A 25,653-nucleotide genomic window follows, 5' to 3' on the forward strand; every position below is an offset into this window, starting at 1 on the left:
CTCCATCCACACATATCAGGGAAGATGTTGGAGGAAAATTCTCCTACCATGAAAAAGGTACTTTTTATGATACACATCATAAAGCCCATTATATATTAGATTGCTTTTTACCAATCATGCTTAGTTCCTGCGTTTGTGATACTGGAGAAACAAGTGTTTCCAGAGGAAAGCAAGTCATTTTCATTGGAATAAATGGTAAGAACTTTTAAAGCAGTTTTCTAGGGATGTACCAATTGCAAATTCCTTAGCTGATGACAACGTTTCATAACAATGGTTGTTTGGCCAATACAGATGTCGAGGGTTTTCTGTTTTGGATATTTCAACATATTTTTATTCCCCCTTTGTGTCAGGGAAACAATTGCATTTCCATTCCAAAAAATGTTTTGTTAGTCACGCAAGCTTTGAATGAGCACAAATTCATTAAAATGTAAGAAACTACCTTTTTGAATAGATTTCTTTTTCAAAAGAACATTCAGATTTAAAAATAAAATAAAACTGGTATCGAAGTCTATTAAGTCAGCTATACAATAATCTACTTAATAAAGACAACTAAAGTACCAACAGCCAGTCAAAAAGCCCAGCAACATAATCTGTTGCCATCGTTTATGTTGCTTTATTTGGTAATGGGCTGATGACAGAAAAAATTATAATAGGGCGACCGATAAATAGGTGCATCTCTTCTGTTTACAATCATATTTTTTATTGCTTCTGTTTTGGATTACATGTTTTGTTCTTCTTAAATATCAGGACGATACAATCTGACCCTCCCACAAATGACCTGCTCCAGCGGAAATACTTGGTCACTCGGTATAGAAGATGTGGTTGAGAGTGGCTACTGGCCAGCCACAACCAATTTTGAGACCTTGTACACAGTGGATTTGTTCACCACGTACGAGGATCTAAAGGTCACTGCACCGGGTATGTCACGACAAGCTTTTGTCAGCATGCTTGAACATTGGACAAAACTCTTTGGTCGGGTGAGTACAAAATAGAAGTAATACTACGCATTTGTTTTAACAATGTTATTTGGTACTTGAATACCTTTTTTACATTTTTATTTATTTGAATAAAATGCATTGATGTGATTTAATAATATATTTTTACTTTTTACGGTTGCTATCAGATTGGTAAGATATGTGGCGACACACTTTAAAAGTCCTTTCTGGAATGGCATATGCCAAATTTGAGGTGGAAAGGCTGTCTCAGGTGCAGCGGTTTCAGTGCCCTGCCTGCACACCCTCCATGTTAGCTGTTGCCGTGGATGGGAACCGTAAACTCTACCGCTTTAAGAGCCAACCAGGGTGTGTATAATTATTCTCCATTGATATTGAGTGTCTTAAATGTGTAAGATTTGTGTTTTTAATATATATTTCTTCTTCTTTAAGACCTGATGGTTTTTTCGTTGGAGTGTTTCTGGCCAAGAATGCTGAAGTGTCCTCAGTGTCAAGTACATCCATGGGACAACAAAACATGTAGTTATTTAACATTTTATGAAAACTTGTAGCATGCTTCTCACCTATTATATTTAATAATGTTATCGACCCATCGAACATTCTCTAAGCTATCTCTTTAGCATACTACTTTGTTATCTGTCTACATGTCCATTGTACCTCTATCTGTTTTAGGATTCCGCAAAACGGAGCAGTGGTTCGCAGCCCGAGAATCTGCAAACAAATCTGCCAGCAAAGTAGACGAGGAAGGCGTTGAGGTTGCTTTTTGTCGTCATTGGGTTCTGCTGAAGGGACTGAACATGTTCCGTGGAGAAATATTTGCATATCCCTTGTATCTTCAGAAACAGCTGGCCTCAAACAATGTACAGTTTTTTTGTTCAGATGTGGTCTGCAAAGACTGGCCAAATCTGCAGAAGGTTGTGGGCCACTGTCCAGAATAGCAAGTCCTGTTGAACATGCGGCCATTTCTCTCCATCATGCATCCCAAAGCACATTCATGGTTGTGTGAGGTAAGGATTGACATATTATCGAATTTCTGTAAAAACACAATAGTACCTTTTTTCTATTGCGCAAATGCTAAAATTAACGTTAATGTTTTGTAGTTAAAATGGGGAGGACGTTATCAAGAAGGAGATGGGACTACAATAGGGGAAAGGTTGAACAGGTCAACAGCTTCCTCTCCAGACAGCCATATGTTCAAAGTACATGTCAAAAGCTGGTACGTATTTTTCACACACAATTAACGATTGCATTTATTTATCCTGGCCTAATATGCATTGTGTCTTCAGCTCGCACAGACATACTGACAATCCAAGCATGTGGCTGGAACAAGCGGAAGGCCAAACACCTTGACCAGACATTGGCCAAAAGATACACCAAGGTAGTGACCTTAAAATGTTTGTATTTTAAACTATTTTTTTTCAAATGTGCATTTTTTAACTTTGCAATTTGTTTTGGAAAGACTGTCCAAAGGATTTACGAGGCGACAGAGGACCTAGGAAAAGTCACGACTGAGTTGTCGCTACAATAACACACCGTACAGCAATGGGTCGCTGATGTTCAGCAGTGGGCTACAGGTACTATAAAAATAATCTAATTTTTTGCACAATGGAAGTAATTTGATAATTGTTTGATTATACAATGAGTATTGTTTGAATTTCTTACTTCCCTTCATAGAAACACCCAGTCAAAAGGATCTGCAGACCATCGGGGGATTGTATTTGAGCATCATGCAGCGCAAATTTCATTTGTATCATCAGTCTGGTGAGACAACTAAATTCTACAACTTACAGATTTATTTTTAACATGATGTGACTAAACTTCCCCTCCAACAGTTGGTTCTAAAAAAATGTATTATTAAATTCTTAAAAATGATAATTCCTTGGTTTTCCTATCAGTACTTCAGGAGGACCTTTCCAAGAACCAGCACCTTATCGTGGTGGAAAGTTTTGTGTGCCCCGATGAACCTGGGGGCTGTGTTATCTTATTTGTGTTCCTGGTAGGGTCTCCCATGGCAAATTGGTCTCAGGTAAGGGGCCAGACTAAGATTGTTTCAAAAGACCTCATGACAAACAGACTTGAAAGCGAGGATAACCGGCCCAGAGGAAGCCCGGGGTCCCCTTCTGGAGCCAGGCCCAGAAGAATGACTCGTCGGCGAGCGTCTGGTGGCCGGGCTTGCCCCGGAACCCGGCCGGGCACAGCCCGAAAAAGCCACGTGAGCAACACCTCCACTTCCCCGTCCCGCGGGCCCACCACCTACGGGAAACAGCGATGGGGTTGGGTGCGCTGCCAGAAGGGTGGCAGTGAAAGCAGAGGGTCTCGACGGACCAGACTCAGGCGACAGAAGTTGGCTTTGGGGACGTGGAATGTCACCTCTCTGGGGGGGAAGAAGCCGAAGCTTGTGCGGGAGGTGGAGAGTTACCAGTTGGATCTGGTGGGGCTCATCTCTACGCACAGCGTCGGCTCTGGAACCTTACTTCTGGATAGGGGTTGGACTCTATTGTTCTCCGGAGTTGCCCAAGGTGTGAGGCGCCGAGCGGGTGTGGGGATACTCACAAGCCCCCAGTTGAGTGCTGCTTTGTTGGAGTTTACCCCAGTGGACGAGAGGGTCGCCTCCCTACGCCTGCGGTTTATGGGGGGGAAAACTCTGACTGTTGTGTGTGCTTATGCACCAAACAGCAGTTCAGAGTATTCGGCCTTCTTGGAGACCCTGAAAGAAGTCCTGTATGGGGCTCCTGAAGGGGACTCCTTAGTCTTGCTGGGAGACTTCAACGCACACGTGGGCAATGATGGAGACACTTGGAGGTGCGTGATTGGGAGGAACGGCCCCCCTGATCTGAAACGGAGTGGTGGTTTGTTACTGGACTTCTGTGCTAGTCATGGATTGGCCATAACAAACACCATGTTCGAACATAAGGATGCTCATAAGTGTACTTGGTACCAGAGCACCCTAGGCAGAAGATCCATGATCGATTTCGTTATCGTATCATCGGACCTGAGGCCGTATGTTTTGGACAGTCGGGTGAAGAGAGGGGTGGAGTTGTCAACTGATCACCATCTGGTGGTGAGTTGGGTCGAGTGGCAGGGGAAGCCTCTGGACAGACCTGGTAAGCCCAAACGTGTAGTGCGGGTGAACTGGGAACGTCTAGAGGAATCCCAAGTCCAGGAGGCCTTCAACTCACACCTTCGGCGAAGCTTTTGAGGCATCCCTGTAGAGGCTGGGGACATTGAACCAGAGTGGGCGGTGTTCAAAGCCTCCATTGCCAAAGCTGCTGCGGGGAGATGCGGTCTCAAGGTCTTAGGTGCCTCAAGGGGCGGTAACCCTCGAACCTCCTGGTGGACACTGGTGGTCAGGGAAGCCGTCCGACTGAAGAAGGTGGCCTTTCGGGATATGTTATCCCTGGGTACTCCTGACGCAGTTGCAAGGTATCGACAGGCACGAAGGGCAGCAGCCTCAGCCATGGCCGAGGCAAAGCATGGAGGGACTTCAGGAGGGGGGTTGGAGCTCTTCAACAGAATAGTTATGTTGTGCTCTTACACACACTTGCACAATGACTTAGGCCCAGCACATCGTAAGAGACTCACCACAGTAGAGTGACAAAAGCATAGCTTCCATGTTTCCAGTGACAAGCGTGTGTATGTAGTTAGTTTGTTGTTGTAAATGTTACACTTCTGCTTCAAAACAATAAATGACAGATACATTTAGTGAGTGTCTTGGGAACATAGTACAGCTGCCTAAATGCTGGGAGCAGCTATACTTTGATTCTCAGCGAGCAGAGACATAAACTCAGAAAAAAGATTTCTGAAGAGAAGAAAGCCTTGGAAGATGCCATCACTGAACACAATGCTGTTGTCAGGGAAGCTGAAAAACTCTCTCCTCCTTGAAGAGCGCCTGGCTGAGGACAACTACTGGCATTGAGAATGTAAGTACACATACTGCAGCCAAAACTGTATGTATATTATGATTGGTCACTGATATCTGAGGCTCAATGCAAATGCTCAAAATTATAATTGGCTATTCAACCAATATTTAGCAGTATGGCTGAAGCCCATATCAGGCAATACATATCATGGTTTGTGCTTAAAGTTTTCAAACCCTGCAGATTGTAGTTTCATCTTTCAGTTTTGATTATTGTCTATATCTAGTGTCTTTGAACTTTCCATAAGGTGTAGTATCCATGATGCTAATGGATGAGTCATCAAAACCAATGTTGTGGACACAATCAATGTCAATCTCAGTTATATCGAGCAACAGTTTAACGGAACTTTAAAGTTGTCTTTCAGTGCCATTATTCTCTCACACATGAACAACTATCTTAACAGAAGGGACACACAAATTTAAACAGGCTAAGGTCGGGGCAGTCACGGATGTTTTTGGGGAATGAGTTCCAGAGGGAGGGGGCAGCGCAGTCAGCGTGGTGTTGTCGATGGTGAGGGAATGGGCAAAAAATAATTGCCGCTAAAGTAGGCTCTACAAAGTACTGACATTAGGGGGGTGAATAGTTATGCATGCTGAAGTTTTCTGTTATTTTGTCATTTTTGTTGTTTGCTTCACTATAAAAAAAAAACACATCTTCAAAGTTGTAGGCATATTCTGTAAATGAAATTGTCACGGTGAACGCCCCTTTTTCGTCGTCGGCAGTCAAGCGGAACTAATTATCACTCGCATGTGAACACTCGAGCAGCAAAGGAAGACGCACGCAGTTCCGGCTTAATATCTGTTTAAGAAGACAAACGTCAGTAAAGCACGAGAGAGTAAGAGGCGGCATTCTCATCGAGCTCTTCCGAAGTTGTGCTGAATCTGGTACCAATTATTCAAAGACTGAACAGACAGCCGGTAAGATCGCTACGTTAAGACTTTGTTGCGAGTGCCACTTGTTGATTGTTTGATGGACGCCGACGACGCATTTGAATGCTGCCGCGGGAAAGTCATTTGTGTTTGTGCACGGTAGTATCTGCTTTTGTGTTGTAAATATTCACGGGTAGTGCAGAATGTATTGTGGAAACGTTGGTTAGTCAGTTTTATTGTAGTTTGCTTAATTCAGTGATTTAGCTCTTTGATATGGAATACTGCTGTGATGGATTGGCATAAAGCCATGGTTTAAAACGTGCATAGTCCTAGATCATATGAAGTTTGTCTAAAATGAATTGCTGAAATTGCACATTGTAACTTGGTGGGAGTGAATATGTATTGTAAATATTTATATGGGAAAAATGGTGTGCTAAACATGCTGCTAACAATTTAACTGTTTAGTGATCCATGTGGTTGATCAGTCACTCATTGTGGTTCTCGTATTAGAAAATGTAGGCTAATTTAATATCTGTGATGGATTCAAGCTAAAATGATTAGCTTAACAAATGTGTTTATTTATATACATGTGGTTATTTATTTATATATATATGTGGTTATTTATACATGTGTGTGTCAGGTCAAACATTTTGATAATTGATCATTGTTGATTCCTGTGCCTATTTTTATAAGAGATGTGCAAATTTGTAAATGGTTGGTGTTCTCTGGTTTTTAAGGTTTTTCACCTGTACTGTCTGGGCTACAAAAGGAAGAAAAATAAATCGGATAAAGATATAAGAAGCCTGGTCATTGAGTGAAACCCAGTTAAAACATTCAGAATTGGTGCCTCCCTATCAAGTGGGGGTTAAGCACAGCCAAAAAAGACGGAACACTTGACAGTGAAAAACCGACTCGAGCTGGTTGAAGAGGCTCCTAGCAAGCCAGGCTACAGCTTCTGCAGTTGGGCACACACGTGCAACTAAGTCAGCGGAGTCTACGCCCACCTGCAACTAAGTCAGCGGAGTCTACGCCCACCTGCAACTGAGTCCACGCCCACCTGCAACTGAGTCCACGCCCACAGCTTTCCAAGTTCGTTTCCAAAGCCCAAAATGGAGTCAAAGTCTCTGCAGCAGTTAAAGAAGGAGAGAACGACTGCCAAACAGCGGTTTTCCCGACTGGCAAACTCACTACTGAAGTCTTGCAAGAAAATGTCGGCGGAAGAACTGGTGGAAGCCTTCAGCAAGGTCGCACTCGAGGCTGACCGGGTGATGGAGGCAAATGAGGAGGTGGAAATTTCCTGGACTGAGGAAGAAGCGCAGGCCAAAGAGGACGTAAGTGCAGACATTAAGAAGACATCAGATGAATGTGAAGAAAAACTTGAGGAGGTGGAGCAGGCTGTCCAGAGGGTTCTATGGGGAAGTTTTGGCAACCCTGAACTGTCCCTGGCACTGGGGGCAGCTGAAAGGGAGTGTGAGCGGATGCAGAAAAAGGAATCTGGCCTGAAATTGGAGGTATATGAATTGATGCTTAGTAACCTTGAGGGGCTGGTGAGAGCAGGAAAAGAAGCCATCCGCAAATGGACTCGCTGGGTCCCAGATGAAGAGCGGCCTGACTTCCAGCAGCGCATGAGGCGTGTGGAAGGTTGGCTGCTTGACTTGATTTCAGAGAAAGCCACCCTATTACAGGCGAAGCTGGAGAATGATGGGTCCCCAGGAAAAGAGCCACGTCGGACACCTGCTATCAAATTGAAGCCAACAGTACTCCCGCAGTTTGATGGAAATAAGCGAAACTTCTACCTCTGGAAGAAGGAATGGGAGGCACTCCAAAAGCAAGGGGAACCTACCGGCTCCCGGGAGGTAAGGAAATTCCAGCTGTTGGATAGCCTTGAGGAAAAGGTAGCGAGGGACCTTCGCCTGTCAACATATGGAACGGCGGATGAAATCTTTCGCGTCCTTGAAAACCGGTTTGGAAATAAAACAGCAATTGCCCTGGAAATTGTTGAAGAGTTGCAGGCACTGCCACCGGTGAAAAGCTACCAACCCAGGCAGATCGTGGACTTGATCCAGGTTGTTGAAAAAGCCTTGTATGACCTCAGCGCGTTGGGAAACACGGGCGCCTTGAAAAATCCTCTCGTCACAAAGTCCCTGGAGAGCAAGCTGCCTGAAAGCTTAAAGAAGGAGTGGCTGGTCTATGTATCAAAAGGGAAGGAAGACGTATCACCTGAAGACAGGTTCGACATGCTCCTTGGTTTTCTGAAAAGTCAGGAGAAGATTTATGAGCAATTGGATCAATTAAGGGATGATCCCAGCAAGAGAGAGGCAAGAATCCCACAAAAGCACGCCCGAACAAAGTCCACCAACTCCTCAAGCTCCCAAGCATCTTGTGTTGTCTGTGGAGATAGAGGCCACGGGAGGAAGCTGTATTACTGCAAGAAGTTCAAAGAGCTCAGAGTGGCAGAAAAGAAAGAAGCAGTTAAGGAACTTGGTGCTTGTGGGAGGTGTCTCGAGGTTCACGGCAATGATGCAGAGTGCAAGACCACCTTTTTGTGTAAAAGCGAGGGGTGTAAGGACACTCAAGGCCCACGTCATCACTATTACCTCTGTTCCAAGGCTGGAAGAGAAAGAGATGGGCTGAGGAAGTTGAGGCCGAGCCCTGCAAGAGGCGAATTGAAAAAGTACACAGAGACCCAGGAAGAGTTCCTGACAAGCCTGGCCCCCGACTTGGCTCAGCGGTGTCGAAATGTGTTCTGTAATTCTGTCTCAAAAACATTCAGTTCAGTCATGGCGGAGAATGGTATTGATGAGTTCCCAGTCATAATGATGATCCTCGAAGTCACTGCAAATGCTGGGCAGAAGCTTGGGACCCTGATAGACTTGGCATCCGACACCAATTACATCACTCACGAGGCTGCTTGGGAGCTGAACTTGCGGAGTGAGGATGTCACGCTCATAGTCCATGGAGTTGGCGGGATGCAAGTAACAGTTGAGACCAAGCGGTATCTACTGAAAATCCGGGTCACAACTTCAAAGGGAACTTTGAGATCCCACCAGCTTGTGTGTTATGGGCTGAATAGCATCGCAGAAGTAAATCGGCACGTGCCACCCAAGAGACTGCAAAAAATATTTCCTGACGTTCCCCTCCATAAACTGGTCCGTCCCACTAAAATCAAGCTCCTCATCAGCCATAAAGAAGGCCAGCTCGTCCCTCAGAAGGTGCGCTCCGTTGGTGACCTTGTCTTGTGGGATGGTCCCCTTGGGACGACAGTGGGTGGTTCTCATCCAGACCTTTTGGAAGATGTTACAATCACGGCCCATGGCTCCAGAACTCATTTTGCACGCTCCATGCGGACAGCAGCTGCAGAGTATAAGGAAATCATCTGTAAAGGCTCACTTGAACAGCCTCCACTCACCCAAGCCACTACGTGTGCGGCCAGCAAAGACTTCCTGGACTGGTGGAGGTGGGACAGCATTGGGGCTGCCTGTGAGCCCAGGTGCGGCGGCTGTAGATGTGGACATTGTCAACCTGGGGGGAAAGAGATGACCATTTCTGAGGAGCGGGAGCTGGAGCAAATAAAGAGTGGGTTGACGTATGTAACCGGAGATCGTCACAGTGAGAAGCCACATTGGCATGCGAAATATCCCTGGATAGAGGATCCAGTAACATTGCCCAACAATAGGAGGGCTGTCGAAGCAACATTCATGAGGACTGAAAAGGCGATTACGAGGGTCAACATCGGAGATAAGCCGGCAGGCTGCATCGCACAAGTCGCCATGCGTGAGACGGCGAATCTGCCAATGTTCAACCACCTTGCAGAAGAGCGCCGTGTGCTGGAACAAGACGCCTATGTCGATGATGTCCTGACTTCGCACAACGACCCGAGTCAGCTCAAGCAAATAACAGCTAATGTCGAAAAGATCCTGGAAGCCGGCGGATTCTACATGAAGCCGTGGGTCTACTCTGGCCAAAGTGGGAGGCCAGGACACAGAGACCTGGAGAGGAAAGAACCCTCAGTGATGGTCCTTCCAAACCAACTCTCCGAAGAGAACAATAAAGCTCTGGGTCTTGGGTATGACCCAGAGAGTGACAAACTTCGCATGATGGTGGCTGTGAACTTCTCTAAAAAGAAAAAGAAAATGAGATTGGGAGAAAACCTGTTGCAAGATGAAGTAAGGGCACGGGTGCCAAATCCACTCACTCGTAGAGAGCTCCTAAGTCAAGTCTCTGGACTGTACGATCCCCTTGGTCTTGTGACGCCTGTCAAGCAGAAGGGAGCCATCTTGGTGAGGAGAGCTTTCCAAGAAGCAAAGGGCAAAGATAGTCCATCAGAAAATACATGGGACGTACCTTTGTCTGAGGGCCTCCGGGAAGATGCCGTCTGCCTCTTTGAGGACTATGCTGAGCTCGGTCGGGTGAGTTTCGTCAGAGCCTTGACACCTCCTGACCCATCCGCTGAGCCCTGCGGTATCACATTCTCCGATGGTAGTGAGCGCTCGTACGGCGCTGTGTTGTACCTGCGGTGGAAATTGCCACAAGACGTGACCATACGGCTAGTTGAATCCAAAGCCAGGCTGACGCCGTTAGACCATAAGGGGGACGCTGTCAAGGCTGAAGTTTGTGGAGCTGTCTACGCTGCCCGTCTGAAGAAGTATTTCCAGAAGCACTGCAGAATTCGTGTGGAGAGGTGGTACCACCTGGTTGATAGCCAGACAGTCCTGGGGGCTATCCAACGCGAAAGCTACGGCTACCAGACGTTCTTCGCAAATAGAATTGGGGAAATTCAAGGCAGCACGAACGTCCAAGACTGGTGGTGGATTCCTGGCCCACTCAACATAGCGGATATTATTTCCAGAGGGGCAAGCCCCAGAGAGTTGGATGAAGGCACAGAGTGGCAGCTGGGTCCTAAGTTCTTAAGTCTCCCAGAGAGTGAGTGGCCAGTGAAGTCCGCCAAGGATGTTGCTGCCGAAGCGAGAGAGAACCTCACACGCATCCAAAAGAAGGCTTTTGTTGCTGCCCTTACCCGGGCTGGAGCAAAGCAGGAGCCCAAGCAGGAGTCAAGGCAGGAGCCCAAGCAGGATCCAACTTCGACCTCCGCGGATCTGCATAGGCCACCAGCCGAGGTTGCAGCTTCAAGCCTGTTGGATATCAAGCGGTTCAGTAGCCTAACACGACTAATGAAGTCACTAGCGCTGGTCTGGAGGGCGGCAAAGAAGTTTCTTCATTGCAGAGCCAGGGGAAGACCAAAGTGGGAGGCAGTCCCATTGGTTGGCATCATCACTGCGGCCGAGAGGGAGGACTCATTCCGAGATCTGTGTTTAGCAGCACAAGAAGGAGTTACCTTCCCCAGCACCACAACAGACCGGCTGGTTGTGTACAAGGATGGAGCTAGTGGGCTGTTACTGTGTGGAGGCCGAATACAGTATTTCAAAGAAGACTGCTTGGCTGTTCCACTGGTTCCTTTCGACACCTGGCTAGGAACTCTACTGGCACGCCAAAGTCATCAGGAAGGTCATGAAGGGGTTGCCGGGACTCTGTTAAGGATGCGGCAAAAGGCTTGGGTCATCCAAGGTAGAAGGCTGGCCCAGAAAGTTGTCAACCAGTGCATCCACTGCAGGAAGGCAAGAGCTCAAGTATGCCAACAAGTGATGGGTGATCTGCCAGTAGAAAGGTCAAGACCTGCTGCGCCATTCCAGTTTATATCTGTTGACTTGTTTGGACCATACCTGGTGAGAGATGACATCAAAAGAAGAGTATCTATGAAAGTATGGGGGGTCGTCTTTTGCTGCATGGCGAGCCGGGCTCTGCACATAGATCTCGCCAGTAGTCTGTCCACAGAGAGCTTTCTAATGGCCTATCAGAGATTCGCTGCCATCAGGGGCCACCCCCTCAAGGTTTGGTCAGACCCTGGGACCAATTTTGTTGGTGCAAGATCTTTGCTGGAGGACTTGTACACCTTTCTGCAAAGCCAAGACACAGCAAGCCTGGAGGAGTATGCTGTAAAAAATGGGACAAGCTGGACATGGAAAGTGCTCCCCGCTGATTCACCACATCGAAACGGAGCTGCTGAAGCTGCCGTAAGGATTGCCAAGAGAGCACTTCAAAGTTTGAGCAAGACGGCAAGCCTTACTTTCAATGAGTTCCTGACAGCCCTCCAGTTGGCAGCTAACCTGGCTAATGAGCGGCCCATTGACGCAAGAATCCAGAGTCGAGAGGACCGCATTGAGTATGTAACACCAAACTCGCTTCTCTTAGGACGAGCATCTCCCAGTGGTGACGTGAAGTCCTTCAGCTTTAACAACTACCCCTACAAGCGCCTTCGTGAAATTCAAACCCAGGTGAATGAGTTTTGGAAAGCGTGGAGCCAGCTTGCTGGCCCAAGTCTCTTCATTAGAACCAAATGGCACACCACAGAAAGAAATGTCAGCGTTGGGGATGTTGTGTGGCTTTGCGATCAAAACGCTCTACGGGGTCATTTTAGGCTCGGCAGAGTCGTCACTGTAGCTCCCGACTCAAAGGACATCGTGAGAGATGTTGAGATTCTTGTCACACCAAGCAACTGTGCCTCCGTTCAGCATCAAAGGCCAGCGACCAAGTCCTCAGAGAGGTCAGAGAAGTCAAATGGGGTGGTATTGCGAAGAGATGTCAGACGGCTGGTAGTCCTTCTCCCTGTAGAAGAGCAGAATCCTCACTGTTTAGGTTCACCTTAAAGTTTGCAACCTATCTGTCCAAGGACAAAAAGGTTGAGTGGGAGGTGTCACGGTGAACGCCCCTTTTTCGTCGTCGGCAGTCAAGCGGAACTAATTATCACTCGCATGGGAACACTCGAGCAGGAAAAGAAGACGCACGCAGTTCCGGCTTAATATCTGTTTAAAAAGACAAACGTCAGTAAAGCACGAGGAGAGTAAGAGGCGGCATTCTCATCGAGCTCTTCCGAAGTTGTGCTGAATCTGGTACCAATTATTCAAAGACTGAACAGACAGCCGGTAAGATCGCTACGTTAAGACTTTGTTGCGAGTGCCACTTGTTGATTGTTTGATGGACGCCGACGACGCATTTGAATGCTGCCGCGGGAAAGTCATTTGTGTTTGTGCACGGTAGTATCTGCTTTTGTGTTGTAAATATTCACGGGTAGTGCAGAATGTATTGTGGAAACGTTGGTTAGTCAGTTTTATTGTAGTTTGCTTAATTCAGTGATTTAGCTCTTTGATATGGAATACTGCTGTGATGGATTGGCATAAAGCCATGGTTTAAAACGTGCATAGTCCTAGATCATATGAAGTTTGTCTAAAATGAATTGCTGAAATTGCACATTGTAACTTGGTGGGAGTGAATATGTATTGTAAATATTTATATGGGAAAAAATGGTGTGCTAAACATGCTGCTAACAATTTAACTGTTTAGTGATCCATGTGGTTGATCAGTCACTCATTGTGGTTCTCGTATTAGAAAATGTAGGCTAATTTAATATCTGTGATGGATTCAAGCTAAAATGATTAACTTAACAAATGTGTTTATTTATATACATGTGGTTATTTATTTATATATATATGTGGTTATTTATACATGTGTGTGTCAGGTCAAACATTTTGATAATTGATCATTGTTGATTCCTGTGCCTATTTTTATAAGAGATGTGCAAATTTGTAAATGGTTGGTGTTCTCTGGTTTTTAAGGTTTTTCACCTGTACTGTCTGGGCTACAAAAGGAAGAAAAATAAATCGGATAAAGATATAAGAAGCCTGGTCATTGAGTGAAACCCAGTTAAAACATTCAGAATTGGTGCCTCCCTATCAAGTGGGGGTTAAGCACAGCCAAAAAAGACGGAACACTTGACAGAAATGATGCAAACCCATTTTACTTCCAGGTTGTGAGGCAACAAAACATGACAAATGTCAAGGGGGGTGAATACTTTTGCAAGCCAATGTATAAATAGAAATCCTTATAGATATCAAAACTCATCTCCATGTAATTTAGGAAAATCCTTATTTCAGTATGTTTCCTGTTTTCAAAAGAGTCATGAAGGTTAAGTGTAACTTGTGCCTTTCAGAAAAAGTGTGGTAAGGTTTTATCATAAGAGGACCTGTTGAAGTTTGCATTATTTTATCCTGCTGAGGCCACTGCCATCAGGGAAAATTGTCACCATGAAGGAGTTAGCATGGGCACCCTGACCGGTCTGTGTCTACACAGCCCCATGCACAAAAAGCTGCGATGGTCTGTGTGTTCTGACCCTTCTTACAGAACCAGCAATAACTGATTCATCAATTTGAGCTACAGGAGCTCTTCTGTTGGATCGGACCACACAGCCCAGCAATCACGCCCCACACCCATCAATGAGCCCATTACCCTGTTGCCGGTTCATCGGTTTTCCTTCCTTGGACCACTCTTGGTAGGTACTGACCACTGCAGACCGGGAACCCCCCACAAGAACTACAGTTTTGGAGATGCTCTGACCCTAGCCATCACAATTTGGTCCTTGTCAAAGTCACTCACATCCATAGGCTTGCCCATTTTACTGCTTGCAACACATCAACTTTGAGGACAATATGTTCAGTTCCTGCCATTCATAGCCCCACCCTCCTGACAGGTGCCATTATGAGAAGACGAATGTTCTTTACTTCACCTTTAGAGTTGGGTGTAACGCGTTACAAAAGTAACAGAGTTACAGTAATGTATTACTTTTTGCTGTAACGCAGGAATATAATGCATTACTTCTGAAATGTGGGTACCGGTAATATAATACCCGTTAGAATTCTCAGTAACGTAGTTACAACTCATTTTAACCCGAAATGATGTGGTGTTTTGTTTCTAATAACTCACAAACATCGTGAGACATTCCGACACCAGAGGAATAATTGTGCAGGTAGAATAGTAACTCAGTAAGCCTGTTTACTATTGGTTAAGAGAACTGCAGGAACAGACTCACAATGCAGAGCTGCAGTCTCCGAGAAAAGAAACAGACAGGAGTGCTCGCAGGCCGAAGCAACAGAAGGTAACTTTCTCTGGTCTGCTGCTTGAACCCCGAGAAGTTCAGAGACTCGTGGCAGAGTGTTGAAGATCTGCAGCCTCTGTCCTCTGTGGAATCGCCGGCTTTTAGAAAGCTTGTCAGCCAAATCCCCGTTAACACACCAATGACAAGGTGAGCTAACGTTGAATAGAGACTCGTTCATATACAGCAGGTTACAGGGCCGTGCAGAGGCTCCACTAACATGTTATTAATAACACACAGAGACGTCATGTTACCGGTATCACATATTATCCAGCCCACTTAGTTTAATTTCTAGCTCTTTCCCTAATGTTCAGCATGTACTGCCAGATAGATAGATAGCTTTAATTAATGAGCTGCAATAAACTACATTTTAGCATTTAAAGCCATACTTTAGCGGTTATTTGAAAGTAACTCAAAGTAACTCAAAAGTAGTGTAACAGTGTATTTCATAAACTTGTTTTTAAGGGTTGACAGTAATCTGAGGTTGAGCAGGTTTAGGTAAAAAACAACATTAATATCATGAATGATTTTTAACAACTAAAAGGTGAAAAACAGTAATGTGTTCCAACCCGGTTATACCTTGACATCATATGAAAAAGTTTAGTCTTCATAAAGCATGTGGCTGTTTAGAGGAGAAAATGAAAGTACATATATATACACATACATATATATATGTATGTATATATATACATACATACATATATATATACACACATATACATAATTCAATTGAACATCAGTAATTAATGTTCAATTGAATTATGTAATTTATCAATACAGATGATATTATATGTAGAGATAAATAACTTGTTTTCAAAAAAACAAATAATCTGTCAATTCAGTGATTTACAGAAAATATCAATGTTATATTTAATTATATGTTAACAACAAACAAACACAACAACTGAGTGTAGACAAAGTGTCGGATTTAGCCTGCATGTGATGGACATGTTGAATGTGCTGACAGTGTGGTGAATAAATGTATTTTCCAAGAACACTGTACATACTGTAGTTCAGAATGGACCTTCTACATCAGGGGTATTCAACTCAAATTCAACGAGGTCCAGTTAGAGAACATTTCCTCAAGCAAAGGTCGGCATTATGAATGAGTGTGATATACATTAGCTGTGACCTAGTAGCTGTATCAACGTCTGCATGTAATCAACAACTGACTCAAACAAACAAACAAACAAACAAACAAACACACAAACAAACAAACCACAACTCAAAAACAACAATATTTATTGTCCCTTGAACTGTACAGATATACAGAAGAATACTGTAGATATTTTTAATGTTCCACTCGGGCTGCATTTAAAGTAAAATAGAGAAAATAAATAAAATAGCTTTTGAAATGTGTGCATCTTCAAAGAGCTTACTTTTAGAAAGAGTAATTAAAGTGCAGCAGCAGCAGCGAGGTGAACACATTAGCAGCTTGGAAACAGGAGCAGCAGCAGCAGCAGCAGCAGCAGCAGCAGCAGCAGCAGCAGCAGCAGCAGCAGCAGCAGTAGCAGCAGCAGCAGCAGTAGTAGCAGCAGCAGCAGCAGTGGCAGCAGCAGCAGCTTGGAAACAGCAGCAGCAGCAGCAGCAGCAGTAGTAGCAGCAGCAGGAGAGAGGTGAACGCAGCAGCAGGAGCAGCAGCAGCAGCAGCAGCAGCAGCAGCAGCAGCAGCAGCAGCAGCAGCAGTAGTAGCAGCAGCAGAGAGGTGAACACATTAGCAGCTTGGAAACAGCAGCAGCAGCAGCAGCAGCAGTAGTAGCAGCAGCAGGAGAGAGGTGAACACATTAGCAGCTTGGAAGCAGCAGCAGCAGGAGAGAGGTGAACACGCAGCAGGAGAGAGGTGAACGCAGCAGCAGGAGCAGCAGCAGCAGCGAGGTGAACACATTAGCAGCTTGGAAGCAGCAGCAGCAGTAGTAGCAGCAGCAGGAGAGAGGTGAACGCAGCAGCAGTAGTAGCAGCAGCAGGAGAGAGGTGAACGCAGCAGCAGTAGTAGCTGCAGCAGTAGCAGCAGCAGGAGAGAGGTGAACGCAGCAGCAGTAGTAGCAGCAGCAGGAGAGAGGTGAACGCAGCAGCAGGAGCAGCAGCAGCAGCAGCGAGGTGAGCACATTAGCAGCTTGGAAGCAGCAGCAGCAGCAGCAGCAGTAGTAGTAGCAGCAGCAGCAGGAGAGAGGTGAACGCAGCAGCAGGAGCAGCAGCAGCAGGGAGGTGAACACATTAGCAGCTTGGAAGCAGCAGCAGCAGCAGCAGCAGCAGGAGCAGCAGCAGGAGAGAGGTGAACGCAGCAGCAGGAGCAGCAGCAGCAGAGAGGTGAACACATTAGCAGCTTGGAAGCAGCAGCAGCAGCAGCAGCAGCAGCAGCAGCAGCAGTAGTAGCAGCAGCAGGAGAGAGGTGAATGCAGCAGCAGGAGCAGCAGCAGGAGAGAGGTGAATGCAGCAGCAGGAGCAGCAGCAGCTTGAGTTTCCCTTTCTCTTTGTTAACCGTTTCACATCTTAACAGTTTCAGCCAATTATATAACAGATCAGTCCGAACACATCATAACAATTGAACAGTTTTAAGGTTTGTCTTTCTGTCCCTCTTATATTCCACTCCCTCACTGACTTTCTTTTGTTCAGTGAGAGAACTGAGCTCTAGCCTGTCCGGCCAGGATTTTAAATCAGGGCTGAAATTGTGTCAGGACCATTCTCATACATATGTGAAGGTGCTCATTGGTGCTCCACTCACCGCCTTCTGTCGCTGTCTCCCGCTAACTTGTCTCTCCCCTCACTCTTCTCTACGCTTTCTCTTTCTGTCTCCCGCTAACTCGTCTCTCCCCTCACTCTTCTCTCCGCCTTCTCTTTCTTTCTCCCGCTAACTTGTCTCTACGAAACATGCTTTGAAATAATGAAGGACTTGTATCTCTACTCATTAAAGGTCAGTATGCAACTACAGTGGGGCAAAAAAGTATTTAGTCAGCCACCAATTGTGCAAGTTCTCCCATTTAAAAAGATGAGAGAGGCCTGTAATTTTTATCATAGGTATACCTCAACTATGAGAGACAGAATGAGAAAAAAAATCCAGGAAATCACATTGTAGGATTTTTAATGAATTAATTGGTAAATTCCTCGGTAAAATAAGTATTTGGTCACCTACAAACAAGCAAGATTTCTGGCTCTCACAGACCTGTAACTTCTTCTTTAAGAGGCTCCTCTGTCCTCCACTCGTTACCTGTATTAATGGCACCTTTTTGAACTCGTTATCAGTATAAAAGATACCTGTCCACAACCTCAAACAGTCATACTCCAAACTCCACTATGGCCAAGACCAAAGAGCTGTCAAAGGAAACCAGAGACAAAATTGTAGACCTGCACCAGGCTGGGAAAACTGAATCTGCAATAGGTAAGCAGCTTGGTGTGAAGAAATCAACTGTGGGAGCAATTATTAGAAAATGGAAGACATACAAGACCACTGCTAATCTCCCTCCATCTGGGGAAATAATCCAGGAAATCACATTGTAGGATTTTTAAAGAATTTATTTTCAAATTATTGTGGAAAATAAGTATTTGGTCAATAACAAAAGTTCATCTCAATACTTTGTTATATACCCTTTGTTGGCAATGACAGAGGTCAAACGTTTTCTGTAAGTCTTCACAAGGTTTTCACACACTGTTGCTGGTATTTTGGCCCATTCCTCCATGCAGATCTCCTCTAAAGCAGTGATGTTTTGGGGCTGTCGCTGGGCAACACGGACTTTCAACTCCCTCCAAAGATTTTCTATGGGGTTGAGATCTGGAGACTGGCTAGGCCACTCCAGGACCTTGAAATGCTTCTTACGAAGCCACTCCTTCGTTGCCCTGGCGGTGTGTTTGGGATCATTGTCATGCTGAAAGACCCAGCCACGCTTCATCTTCAGTGCCCTTGCTGATGGAAGGAGGTTTTCACTCAAAATCTCACGATACATGGCCCCATTCATTCTTTCCTTTACACGGATCAGTCGTCCTGGTCCCTTTGCAGAAAAACAGCCCCAAAGCATGATGTTTCCACCCCCATGCTTCACAGTAGGTATGGTGTTCTTTGGATGCAACTCTGCATTCTTTCTCCTCCAAACACGACGAGTTGAGTTTTTACCAAAAAGTTCTATTTTGGTTTCATCTGACCATATGACATTCTCCCAATCCTCTTCTGGATCATCCAAATGCCCTCTAGCAAACTTCAGACGGGCCTGGACATGTACTGGCTTAAGCAGGGGACACGTCTGGAACTGCAGGATTTAAGTCCCTGACGGCGTAGTGTGTTACTGATGGTAGCCTCTGTTACTTTGGTCCCAGCTCTCTGCAGGTCATTCACTAGGTCCCCCCGTGTGGTTCTGGGATTTTTGCTCACCGTTCTTGTGATCATTTTGACCCCACGGGGTGAGATCTTGCATGGAGCCCCAGATCGAGGGAGATTAGCAGTGGTCTTGTATGTCTTCCATTTTCTAATAATTGCTCCCACAGTTGATTTCTTCACACCAAGCTGCTTACCTATTGCAGATTCAGTTTTCCCAGCCTGGTGCAGGTCTACAATTTTGTCTCTGGTCTCCTTTGACAGCTCTTTGGTCTTGGCCATAGTGGAGTTTGGAGTATGACTGTTTGAGGTTGTGGACAGGTGTCTTTTATACTGATAACGAGTTCAAAAAGGTGCCATTAATACAGGTAACGAGTGGAGGACAGAGGAGCCTCTTAAAGAAGAAGTTACAGGTCTGTGAGAGCCAGAAATCTTGCTTGTTTGTCCAGCAGTGGCTCAGTAAGTAGGGGCTTGGACTGGGAATCTTAGGGTCGCCGGTTCAAGTCCCCGAACAGACTTGAAAAAATATGGAACGTGGACTGCTACTTGGAGAGGTCCCAGTTCACCTCCTAGGCCCTGCTGTGGTGCCCTTGAGCAAGGCACCGGACACCTCCAATCCCCCCTCCCCATTGCTCCCCGGGCGCTGCACAATAGCTGCCCACTGCTCCTAGTACTAGGATGGGTTAAATGCAGAGGACTAATTTCACTGTGTGTGCTCTGCTGTGTGCATGTGTGTGACAAATAAAGAGGGTTTCATCCTCCGATTCTATCTATCTTGTTTGTAGGTGACCAAATACTTATTTTACCGAGGAATTTACCAATTAATTCATTAAAAATCCTACAATGTGATTTCCTGGATTATTTTTTTTCTCATTTTGTCTCTCATAGTTGAAGTGTAACTATGATGAAAATTACAGGCCTCTCTCATCTTTTTAAATGGGAGAACTTGCACAATTGGTGGCTGACTAAATACTTTTTTGCCCCAGAAACAGAACAGATGAGGTAAAAACATCCAAACAACTCAAATAAGCCTTAAAACTAGAAGACATAGCTTTAAACAACATATAAGTACTCACAGACAATGCGTGCGATGGGCCAAATCAAAGGATTGCACTGGATTGTGAACAACATGTGGCTCTGCTGAGCTCCCATAAGAAACTAAACATGAGGCCTGATGTACTTTTAAAGACTGGTCTATGATGGAGTACCACCTTCAAACATATGGAGTGTAAAACAACACAAATATAAGATAAACTGGGAGGCAGAACAGTTAGCTTATGCTACTCGCGAGCTAGCGCTAACTGTGAGCTGATGCTAAACGCTAGCAGAAGTGGCTAACACCACGTGTTAGTAGGCTACTGTTAAAAATAAGCTGTAAGCATGGCTGTCATGATCCTTGTTTCGTATCTGTCATGTCTTTGTGTTGTGTTTTTTATTTTGAAATGTTTTCCCCACGTTTCATGTTAAGCTTCACTTCCTGTCTGCGTTTCCCTCCTGTGCCTGATTGTGTCATTGTGTTCACCTGTTGCCCTGTGTTTCTCCTCCCCCTTCCAGCTGTCTCTCCTCTTGTGATTACCCATGTGTATTTAGTCCTTGCTTCCCTTTTGTCTGTTGTTCGGTCGTCGTCATTTCTTCCCTGATCTTGTCCATGATACCTGCCTGTTCCTGTCACCCTTCATGTCTGAAGCTAAGTGTTTTTCATGTCCTGTGTTCCCCTTGCTTCGTGTTTTCGTCGACAGCTTTTGAATCAAGCTCGCCTTTTGTTTGGACCCTTACCTGGTTCCCCTTGATTTACTGCACTTGGGTCCTGTTTCCCCAACCCTGACAATGGCTACATATTAAGGGAGCATTGTCCTCATTTTACTTAAAGCTACCCTCTTTTAGTAGTCAATTCATTTGATAAGATGTAGTGTAGCCACCCTGCTAACTCATGGAGTATTTAAATGTATTGCATGGTCATGGTTAGATTACTATTAAAAAGTGGTTACAATCAGTTTAAATGGTTGTTAAAAACATATAGTGTTTAATTCATGTGTTCTGCTTGAATGTAAGATGTGTTGTTTAAAAAGATAAGTCATTTATCACTAGTTACATATAAAATGGAGATGAAAGTAAAATTTCATTATAAATTAAATGTGCTTTACAAATTAATTAAAGATGTGTAGAAGAGTTATGATAGAAGGATAAGAGTTATTTACTATTCTGCACTATTCGTGTAGGTTGTTTCTTTTTAGATGTCAGCAAGTCAGATCCAATCTGGCTTGGGATTGATGGCGAGCCAAGCCCAGTGAGTCTGTGAGCAGTCGTTGGAAGCGGTGTGGCCTACTGTTGGATCTGCCTACAGAGGACTTTGAAGAATCCTGCTGAATACACTCGAACATATTTCAGATAAGAACTGGTACACTATTAGCTCCACCCAGGTAGAAGGAGCAATAACAGTACACACACACACAGACACAGACACACAGAACTGAACTGAACTGGATTTTACTCTGACAAGGGAAAATACTCTTATTTGTTTCTTAACATCTTTAAATTTGTTTCATATTGTTGGCAATGTCTGTTGTGAATGTTGCTTTATATTTCTGCCAATAAAACTGTCAGCTGTTCAACTCAATCTAACGCTTCCCAGAGTTATTCACGGCATACCACTATTCGGACCTCGGTATATGTTAGTGACTCTGTTCTTGTTATGAGATATGACTAGAGGTGCTACACATAGTAAACAAAATGTCACAAAAAGATATGCGTTGGATTGGGTTGCCAAGGTCTGCCTAGTTGACAGTCGCACTGGGAGCAGAGAACCCTGTCTCTCCCTGCACTGCAAGAACAAGAAAACTTGCACCAGTTACCTGCAAAGATTGTTGTTATTAAAGGTAATAGGGTAGAAAAACTAGTTAATCCCTAAAACTGATGATTAAAGTGATGCTACCTCTAAGTTGTTATACAGGTAACTAGGTTAAGCAACAAAATAAATATTAAACGGCCATCTATACCAATAAAAATAATATGTTCAAACAAAAGCAGCATCCACGATGAACGATAACGACTCTTAAGGGAGGTTAAAAATCTCAACTTTCACCAAGATTAAGTATTATATTTTATAAACACTACAATATTTTAACAATTCAACAAGTCTGCCAATATATGATTTAGATTTGAAGGGGATTCAAATGAAAACAATCTAATTTTTTTTTATAAAAAAGAAGGAACCTTTAAATATGACAAGCTAGAATGGATGTATTTCTAATATGTTTTAGTGTGTAATTATAGTATAACTATATCTTTACACAGTAAGGCCAATAAAATGTGTGGTATTACTGTAAAAGCAGAAGTCACATTATAATTCAGTTCTTTACAAAAAGTTTTCATTTGTCTCAACAGACATGCCTCCGAGGAAGAAACGCAAGAAGCAGATCAACAAAGTCTTACCTGAAGGTATTTTTCAATCCTAAAATAACATTTCACCATTAAAACTGAACTATTTACATTGCGATATTTACAATTTTATAAACAGCTCCAGAACCACCAAAACACCAGCCCATAAACCAACAAGAGTTGGTGTATGAGAATAAAAGCAAACCAAATATGAAATTATAAATAAAAAAATCTAATTGTGCAATAGTAACATTGATATGTCAAAACAAAACAGGTTGAGTGTATACTTTTTCTGCTCTTTCAAAATGCAGCCATAACATCGGTGGAGGAGATCAGGGTTACTCGGTGAAGGCGGTTCTAAAAACCAAAAGGCAAAAGGTTGTCTTTGTTATAAATATTGGTCAATATGCCAGTTTGTCGTACAGCCAAATCAGTGCAACAGATGCAGTTTATGGATTTGAATGCACTACAAATTGACACTTTCAAATCACCTGACCCTGTGTTTACTGAACCCCTTTTGATGTTTTTCATGGGGAAGCAAATGGAATTGGTGGGGAACCCTGTTCCATGTGGTAAGTAGATGTTTTTATGTTAAATTGGACTGCAAATTTGCCTACACTGAATTATTATTTTACATGGAATTACATTTCTTCTCTGACAAAGGTGTCACATTTAAAATGTGTATTGCTTTTGTGTTACAATGTATTTACTCATTAATTGTTTAGCTCATTTTAATTTGGAAAAGGCATAACACCTTACACATGCTGTGCATTTTAAAAGAGAAGCATAAACATTAAGTTCAAGTTAACAGCTTTTAAATATATATGTATATATTATTGGATAGTTTAAAGCAATCTGGTGATTGCATGCATTTACACTTACTGAATGAATATGGGGTACATAGCTTATTGTGCCTCCTTGCTCTCTGCCCTTGTAATGTTAATTTTCACTCATCCATTGATGATTTAAAATCTTCTTTTATTACAGTGGGAAGTCATGGCCCCCACATTGGGTGGAGAAGGAGGAGACCAGGGCCAAAGTGGTCAACAAAAACACAGGGTGAACACCAAGGGTCATCTTTGCCCCTCTCCACCCTTCCTGTGCCCTGCTCGACCTGATTCTAATTTTTGTTATGTTTAAAAAAATATATATTGTCACGCATGCACGCACGCACACACACATACACACAAAGAGTTTATATTTGGTTTATGTAAATAAATATATATTTAGAAATATTAAATACTTGCTTAATCATCTTTCTCATTTGTGGCATGACAGGGGGGAATAGATAAAATGATTCTGTTGTTGGTAAATATCAAAATAACATTACCTGTAAGTTTTCGAATTAAAACATTCTTTTAAAGCTTGTAAAGCTACTGTTAAATTGTCAGAATAAAACTGTTACTTTTTAACAAAAAAATCTTTTTACAAAACCTTTACAAACCTCGAGGCCTTTAGGACTCTCAATTCAATTGGTATAATTAAACTAATACAACACTTTTTATTTGATCTGTAGGGCCTATTGTTTTACATATATTGTTTAATTGATTTCCCCTTAGCATATTTTATTTTTAGAATTCAACAAAATTCAAATAAAAAATATATTTATAAGCACTTAAGTAAAACTTGTGCTTTGCTCGACTGATCGAAGGGGAAATAAAAAAAAACATTCCATATTCCCAAATATGAAATGTAAGGCTTTTTACTAACATCATCACCACAAAGTGTCTGTAAAATAACAGAAAATAAGTAAGAAATGTTAAAACAACATGCGCTGTACTCGTTTCAACGATAGCTTCCCGGGGCAGCGACCAACCACCTAGTTACCATGGAAATGCCGAGACCGGATAAACTGTTTCAAGCAGTGAGAGTTGACGCTAACTTGACATGGAGCTGGTTGATAGAAATGAATGGACGGAAAGACATATTAATCGAACGTCTTGCTAGAAATGTAATCAAGAAGCATTATAATGACCCAAGTATCCTAGATTTTGCACTAAAAATGAGTTGAGTGTCCGCCATGTTTTTCTTTTCACACCGGGAAAGTTGACGATCACGTGACATGGGAACTGGGCATTAGAAATCTATAGGAAAAAAATACGTATCCATGTCACGTCTTGAGAGGGTTATTCGTTAAATGAGTACGTCTTGCCCTGTGGACCAACGTAGCTATTACACGTTTATGTGTGAGACTGGGTTGTCCAGGGACACAAGATGTAAAATAACCTGTTGGCTAACTGGCACATTAACAGAACTGGTACTTCATGTGCAATGAATTACTGGACAGCAGATAGATAGACAGGAGAGGGGGGGAGTGAGGTGAGAGCCCCACATGCAGCAAGGGCCATAAGTCCAGTTTGAACCCCGGCCACCTTACAATGGCACTTGCTCTGTTCTGTTTCTTAATTCCCCATCAGGCCACTGTCCCAGGCAGGGTTAGCTGGAGATGGCCAGAGAGATGTTTACTTGACCCAACATGTTCTGTTGTGCACACAATACAGCCATTTCCTGTCTGGGCTCCACCCTGATTGAGAGGAGAGGGTTCGGAGGTTTGATTTGTAAAACCTGCTGGATGCCAGTGCATTACCGTCACTGAGCACCCACCCATAAGATAAAAATTCTAAGATTGTAACAATTTTACTGATAGTCTGATATTTGAATGGTTACAGAAAAGTATTTGAAAGGTTTTGTTATTGATGTAACACTGTCTTTATTCCCTAAGCTCATCATGAGACGTTCAAGTGAAATAAGACGTCATGCCTGTAAGGAGCAGACAGGAATTTCCTGTACTGGCTTGTTCTGATGACCTGGAGTGGGTTTGGCAGGATGGCCTCTCACAAATTTAAAATAAGAAAACAAAGTGCTTTAGGTCAGCACTCAGGGAATTCTGAGCCATTGTTGGTTTTGTATTCATAACTCAAAGCTGTTTGAATGGTATGGTTACTCTGTGTGAACCTACTGGCTCCTCTGCACTTCTCTGCCATGGATGGTTTATTCCTTTGGTATTCTTTTCTGTTTTAAACATGTAGGTAATTACCTCTTTGAAATGTTTGTGGGGTTATGAAGTGCTATTCAAGTTAGCACAGGGGTACAATACTTAGAGAGGAAGTTCCATGCCTTTCTTTTAATTAGGTGGAATTTGAAGTAGAACCAGAGTCAAACAGCAGTGAAGTACCAATGTTACATTTGTTTTCCTTTAAAAACATCTGAAAGAGAACAATTTGACATTCTCTGTGTTTGCAAGGCTTTG

At 43.7% G+C, this 25,653-nt stretch overlaps 1 long non-coding RNA gene across 1 annotated transcript; it reads left to right on the forward strand.

Moving 5' to 3' along the window:
- The first annotated feature begins 22,407 nt into the window (after positions 1–22,407).
- On the forward strand, positions 22,408–23,522 carry LOC134877174 (uncharacterized). The gene is made up of 4 exons (XR_010167538.1): positions 22,408–22,463; positions 22,715–22,781; positions 22,942–22,975; positions 23,391–23,522. It is a non-coding gene; the product is annotated as an uncharacterized LOC134877174 (long non-coding RNA).
- The last annotated feature ends 2,131 nt before the right edge of the window (positions 23,523–25,653 follow it).

This window comes from Eleginops maclovinus, chromosome 15 (genome assembly GCF_036324505.1).
Source record: "Eleginops maclovinus isolate JMC-PN-2008 ecotype Puerto Natales chromosome 15, JC_Emac_rtc_rv5, whole genome shotgun sequence".
NCBI classification, from domain to species: Eukaryota; Metazoa; Chordata; class Actinopteri; order Perciformes; family Eleginopidae; genus Eleginops; species Eleginops maclovinus.